This window comes from Aedes albopictus, chromosome 2 (assembly GCF_035046485.1).
Source record: "Aedes albopictus strain Foshan chromosome 2, AalbF5, whole genome shotgun sequence".
In the NCBI taxonomy this organism is placed as follows: domain Eukaryota; kingdom Metazoa; phylum Arthropoda; class Insecta; order Diptera; family Culicidae; genus Aedes; species Aedes albopictus.
In genome coordinates this window covers 505736284-505743399 of record NC_085137.1, presented here as the reverse complement: position 1 = coordinate 505743399, position 7116 = coordinate 505736284, and positions in this window count along the sequence as shown.

The following is a 7116-nucleotide window of genomic DNA, read 5'->3' as shown; positions in this document are numbered from 1 at the left end:
ATCAAAAAGGAAATTTCCGGAGTAATTCGCGATTAGGGCGTAATTGACAAAGCAATAACATTGCGAAAACAACATCGAATTTTGCTGATACAATTTCAATTCCTTATTAGGAGTAACTCAGAGTAATTTAACATGAACAAGCTTAAATGACACAATTCTGACACATTTTCTTGGTTTTCTAATAAAACAGTATGAATTTGTTAATTTTTGCACTAAAAATTGCATTTATTTTATTACGCCCGAATTGATGCCCGATGCTATGCGCCTAGAATCGATATCAATTTTCAGAACCGCCTTTTACTATTCGCCTTGTTTTTTTATTTTAACAGGATTTCCGTTTGCTTTCGCCGTGTTTATGTTTTCATTTCAGTTTCGCCTTTAACTATCGCCGTGTTTACGTTGTGATTTCAGTTTCGCCTTTTACTTTCGTAAACAAAAACACCAGGAGTGGAAGGCGTAATTCTTGTTTTGTTTCGTGCGACACAGAATGGAATTACTCAACCCGGGATTTTCAATAGTTAGAAAAGTTATATCAAGGGGGCCCATATAGCCGAGGCGGTAAACGCACGGGTATTCAGCATGACCATGCTGAGGGTGACGGGTTCGATTCCCGGTCGGTCCAGGATCTTTTCGTAAAGGAAATTTCCTTGACTTCCTTGGGCATAGAGTATCTTCGTGCCTACCACACGATATACACATGCAAAATGGTCATTGGCAGAGGAAGCTCTCAGTTAAAAACTGTGGAAGTGCTCATAGAACACTAAGCTGAGAAGCAGGCTTTGTCCCAGTGAGGACGTTACGCCAAGAAGAGGAGGATATCAAGGAAAGTTTGTGAGTATTTAGTAGGAAAATTTGGCATCTTTTCACTCTTAAAATCACTTAAATTGTGTACATTTTGTCAGTTACGACCTTTTCGCGAATTTCTCCGGATTTCCTTGATTTCTTTGAGTAGAGTATCTTCGTGTGTCTGCCACACGAAATGCACATGCATAATAGTCATTGCAGAGGAAGCTCTCAGTTGAAAAGTGTTATGATCGGAAATTGTAATTGTAACGCCTTCACAATGTAAACCGCAACCCAGACTTAACATATAAAATATACCTTAAATCCTTACATTTCACAATTACACTCAATGCTGTTTTTACGCGATGAATGCGTCCGCGCAAAAAAAAAAAGTTCGCGTAACTTCAGGAAATCGCGCAAAAAAATCCAAGAAAAAAAATTACGCGATTTACCCTCCGCAAATTACTAAAATAGCGTAAAAAAAGTCGTGTAACTTCGAGAAAAAATTCTATACAATTCAGCAGCTCTGAATCATCCACTTACTACTAGTAATCCTACATTATAGAGATCTGCGGAGGCGGCCATTGTGAGCCAATCGTGCAGAGAGAACTGTCAAAGTGTGAGCCAAATGAACATGCTTATCGTTCGTAGAAAGGCGTCGTTTGAACGGTATAGCAATCGGAACTAAATAAATAAAAATTATTTATTTTTAATATCGAGAAATTGGCGGCATATGTATGTTTAGTAAAAAGATAAAAATTTCTTTCAAAAGCTCATGCTTATGACGACACTTTTGTTGCTACCAAGCTATATGCCCTGTTTCCTACTTTCTCCGTACCCTTCTCATTCCCTACAAACTTGTCGAAAAAACTTCCATTGCTGCTTCTTGCTTCACTTCTGCCGATATGATTAGCGTAACACTTTGGCAATGAATTTCAGATTTCTTCGATTGCTCCGCTATTTCAACAAAATTTTGGAAAAAAATCTACCATAGTTAGAAAATGTAAACAAAACAACTTGAACCACAACGAAGTCACGCACAAAGTTTGAACATCTAGCTTTGTAGCAAGTGTTGGCAGCTGTTGTAAACAAAACAAACAGCGTTGCCGAATCAACGTGTGTAACTTCCGCTCATCTCTATGTAGAGGATTTCTACTTACTACATGGCTCATCGTCGTTTTCGCGCAGAGCTTCGCTTCTCTACTGTTGGCTGAATGGAATTACCTCCTCGATGTCTGTTTCCCCATACAAGCCAACACGAACAAACACCAAAGTAAGCATCTGATTCTTTTCATAGCGATTTAATCGTGTAAAAAATCGTGCAAAAAACACGTAAAAAAGTCGTGTAAAACAGGATTGAGTGTGTACCATACTTCAATCCTTTTCTCCAAAACCTTTCGCAGAAATTCCTAAACATTTGATGATAAGCATTGGTTTCTGAATTAAGAATGACATCTTGCTTGATAGAGGTTATCCGGATGACAACTTTACATTGTCCGGTCACTCAACTCAATGATTAGATCTTAAATTTAGGCACAAACATATTATAAATCACAATTTTGAAAAAATACGATTTGAACTAGTAAATAAAATATACTTTATCTAAAAGTAAATGTAAAGAATATCCCGACTAGAACATTATATCAAGTTTGTATCATATTGTTTTATGATGTTTGTGGTACTTGTCCAGTTGACAGTTGTAATAATAATGATCCTCCAGACTCGCATGGCCTACTCAGTGATGTACCAAACTACCACATCTCCTTTTGTTTAACAGCTAATGTTCTTTAACGGTCCATTATACATGGAAAAATATTTGTCATTACAGATCATATCACAAACAATCTAAGGTTGTCATAATGTATTTTTCATTACTGAAAAGCATTAAAATATTGTGTTACAGTTAGTGAATTTCCACTTTCTCGAGATTCGAAGTCTTGACCAAGTCTTGATCCATTTTACTATAAATTTCTAATGCCTGTCAGGCTTGGTTATTATCTCCTGCTTTGGTGTCTCCCTTCTTTAAGGCGAGACATTATTGCCAGCTCCGGCCAGATTTTCATCTACCGCTTTGGCGTCTCCCTTCTCTAAGGCGAGACATTATTGCCAGCCCCGGCCAGATTTTCATCTGCCGCTTTGGCGTCTCCCTACTCTGAGGCGAAACTTTATTGCCAGCTCCGGCCAGATTTTCATCTGCCGCTTTGGCGTCTCCCTTCTCTAAGGCGAAACATTATTGCCAGCTCCGGCTAGATTTTCATCTGCCGCTTTGGCGTCTCCCTACTCTGAGGCGAGACATTATTGCCTTCCACGGTCAGATTTTCATCTACCACTCAGGCATCTCCCTCTTCCGAGGCGAGATTTTTCGTTCCCTCGTGTCTGATCCGATCAGATGCTATCCGTCGGAAATGCAGACAAATTATATTTACCAATAATTCCAGCTTCTCACAATTTTGTTGTCCTATCACGGAACGTGACACCGAAAAGAACGTCTCTCCATCACGACTTTGAGAAATATCACCACCAAGTTGTCCGCTAACTCTTCTTCGTTTATCTTCTGGTCTCCTTCTTGTTTCCGCTGTATTAGATCTTCACTTCCAAATGTGCTTCAGTAGATTCCAGTCATCCACAATGTCCGTCCAGAAAATTTTCAGCTTCTCCTGGCCTTTCGCACTGCAATGGGTTCCATCCTCGTCGCCAATGTGGTACTTGTCCAGTTGACAGTTGTAATAATAATGATCCTCCAGACTCGCATGGCCTACTCAGTGATGTACCAGACTACCACAATGTTATAATAATTTTCTATAACTTACTATGTTCTAAACTAGATGCATGGTTATGTTAAAAGATCTAAAATTGTAATAAAAAGTGTGCTGGTTTTATCAAGAAACTTACTTAGAATGACTTATTGTGTTATAATCATATAAAAATATAACAAAACTAGTTTCTTAATTTAACCTTGCAACACATTTTATTTGGATGCCACAGAATCAAAGCTCAAGGGCCCATATAGCCGAGGCGGTAAACGCACGGGTATTCAGCATGACCATGCTGAGGGTGACGAGTTCGATTCCCGGTCGGTCCAGGATCTTTTCGTAAAGGAAATTTCCTTGACTTCCTTGGGCCTAGAGTATCTTCGTGCCTGCCACACGATATACACATGCAAAATGATCATTGGCAGAGGAAGCTCTCAGTTAATAACTGTGGAAGTGCTCATTGAACACAGCTGAGAAGCAGGCTTTGTCCCAGTGAGGACGTTACGCCAAGAAGAAGAAGAAGAAGAATCAAAGCTCAAGTTATATTACAATGAGTTATTAAACAACATGTAGGGTGACGAAGGGTATTATCGGTAGGTTTGTTCTCTTCGTCATGGGGTCTGCCTGTCTGTCTGTCTGTCTGTCTGTCTGTCTGTCTGTCTGTCTGTCTGTCTGTCTGTCTGTCTGTCTGTCTGTCTGTCTGTCTGTCTGTCTGTCTGTCTGTCTGTCTGTCTGTCTGTCTGTCTGTCTGTCTGTCTGTCTGTCTGTCTGTCTGTCTGTCTGTCTGTCTGTCTGTCTGTCTGTCTGTCTGTCTGTCTGTCTGTCTGTCTGTCTGTCTGTCTGTCTGTCTGTCTGTCTGTCTGTCTGTCTGTCTGTCTGTCTGTCTGTCTGTCTGTCTGTCTGTCTGTCTGTCTGTCTGTCTGTCTGTCTGTCTGTCTGTCTGTCTGTCTGTCTGTCTGTCTGTCTGTCTGTCTGTCTGTCTGTCTGTCTGTCTGTCTGTCTGTCTGTCTGTCTGTCTGTCTGTCTGTCTGTCTGTCTGTCTGTCTGTCTGAGGTCGAAATACGTATCTGTCAAAGGATGCAAATTCTTAGTGGAATTCAAAGGAACAGTACTTAACACGTATTTCTTTTTACTTATCATATCAGGGTTCTCTCTCTCTTCTTGGCGTAACGTCCTCATTGGGACAAAGCCTGCTTCTCAGCTTAGTGTTCTATGAGCACTTCCACAGTTATTAACTGAGAGCTTCCTCTGCCAATGACCATTTTGCATGCGTATATCGTGTGGCAGGCACGAAGATACTCTATGCCCAAGGAAGTCAAGGAAATTTCCTTTACGAAAAGATCCTGGACCGACCGGGAATCGAACCCGTCACCCTCAGCATGGTCATGCTGAATACCCGTCATATCAGGGTTATGGTTTTTTTATACATTTTTACATAAATAAAATTGTTTTAAGTAACACCGTTCGCGTTTGAAAACTAAAAACATTTTTAAATATTCTGATCGTTCAAGGACACAACATATGAATAGCGAACTCTCAAAAAAAAATGGTTGACATCGGTGGAGAACTGTTTCCGCAATTGTAGTCACCGCAATACGCGCCCATAAGGGAGCAAAACGCTATATCTTTGCTTGTACTGCTTGGATCTCCATGAAAATTTGCCACAGCATTCTTAAGAACCCATACTTTTAGGTAAAAGAATAAAAATACGGTTTTGTGCTCGACCTCAACATATATAACCCCTTAAGTAGCTCCAGCAGAAATTTCTCTGAGTTCTGCTTTTTGTTCTATATGTATCCTACTAAATATGTTATTGGAACTTCATCAAGCATTTCTTAAGGAGTTCACAAAAATCTTTTCGAAATTGCGACACAAACAATTTCAAACAAAATACTTCCAAAATAAAAAGCAAATTTCAAACATGTGTCACATAAATAAAAGAAAATCGGGTTAAGTACGGTTCCTTTGAATTCCACTAAGAATTTGCATCCTTTGACAGATACATATTTCGACCTCAACTGTAAGGTCGTCTTCAGTGTCTTGTACTTCCCTCGACTCAAGTCCAAGTACAAGACACTGAAGACGACCTTACAGTTGAGGTCGAAATACGTATCTGTCAAAGGATGCAAATTCTTAGTGGAATTCAAAGGAACCGTACTTAACCCGATTTTCTTTTATTTACAGATATTCCCCTAACAAGCCCAGGTTAATCATCATGTGTCACATGTAAATTTGTTTTGAAATATTTTTTTTTATTCTTAGCCACTTAACCTAATTTAACAGCTCTACACACTTAAATTAAATCCAGGGCTGTTACAGGTGGCGCGGATTTTGCGTTTTTCGCGGTTTTTGCGTTTCGCGCGGATTTGGCGCGTTTTTGCGGAAATGGTTTTCAAATGCACTTCTATCAAATATGTAGACATGTAACTCAACACAATCAGAATAAAAAAAGAAAATTTCCATACTGGAGTTATGAATTTTGTGATTGAGTAAAAATGATGTTACTAGTCGCTAGCTTGGAATGCTAAATAAGTTGCACTGCACTAAACGCTCAATTTTTGAAAACAGGGAAGTTCCGCTTCTGAATTTCGTAGTCAACCTCTTGAAGTCATTTCTGTCTTAACCCGGCTAAATTTTTGGATAGAATTTTTTGGACGGAACTTATTTAGTAATGTCTGAGGTTCGAAAAACACTGAATCATGGCAAGATTTCTGCATAAATTCCTAGAGTTTCTTGGTAATTCTGAAATCTATTTTTTATGGAATTTGCAAATTTTGGATAAACTTTCTCGCTGGATAAACTTTTGGTTGAATTAGAAGAATCTCGGACCTGGTGTGATGGTTAGAACACTTGACTATCACGCCGAGGACCTGGGATCGAATCCCACTCCCGACAAACTCGCAAAATGTGAGTTCTTCCTTCGGATGGGAAGTAAAGCGTGGGTCCCGAGATGAACTAGCCTAGGGCTAAAAATCTCGTTAATAAAGATAAAAAAAAATCTCGTATAGAAAATCATTAGTTTTGTAGTTGACTTTGTTGCTTGTAGATCTTTTGTCGAATCGATTTTTGTTAAAAACTCTGGCAGAATTATCCTTAAAATAAACTTCTGTTGTCATGTTAAATTTATCTTTGATTTCCAATCGGAGCATTCGTTGAGAGGGGAGTAGCAAGCACAGTTAACAAAGGATTTCTTGGTAGAATTGTTGAAGATTTTTTTACATGAAAACTTGAAGCTTTTGGAATCCTATGCAGGACATTCTTGCTGAAATCTTTACTGAATTTCCAAGGTCGTGGTATGGACAGAAACTCTTATCTTAAATTTCTATTAAATTAATACTTCTCTACATACCTTTTGCTCAAAGATGAGAACATTTGCCTGACATTTTTTATGAAATGTTTCTAATAAATATCACCCTTAGATTTTATTCCTTTTGGAATTGGTGATTTATTTAATCAATGGATTACGCTAAAATCAATTACTCAATTTGTATCTTCACAAAAAATCTGAAAATTTTCTTGCAGTTCTCTCGAACGATCTTCTGAGACTTACTACAGACTTTATAGCAGGATTTCTACAATA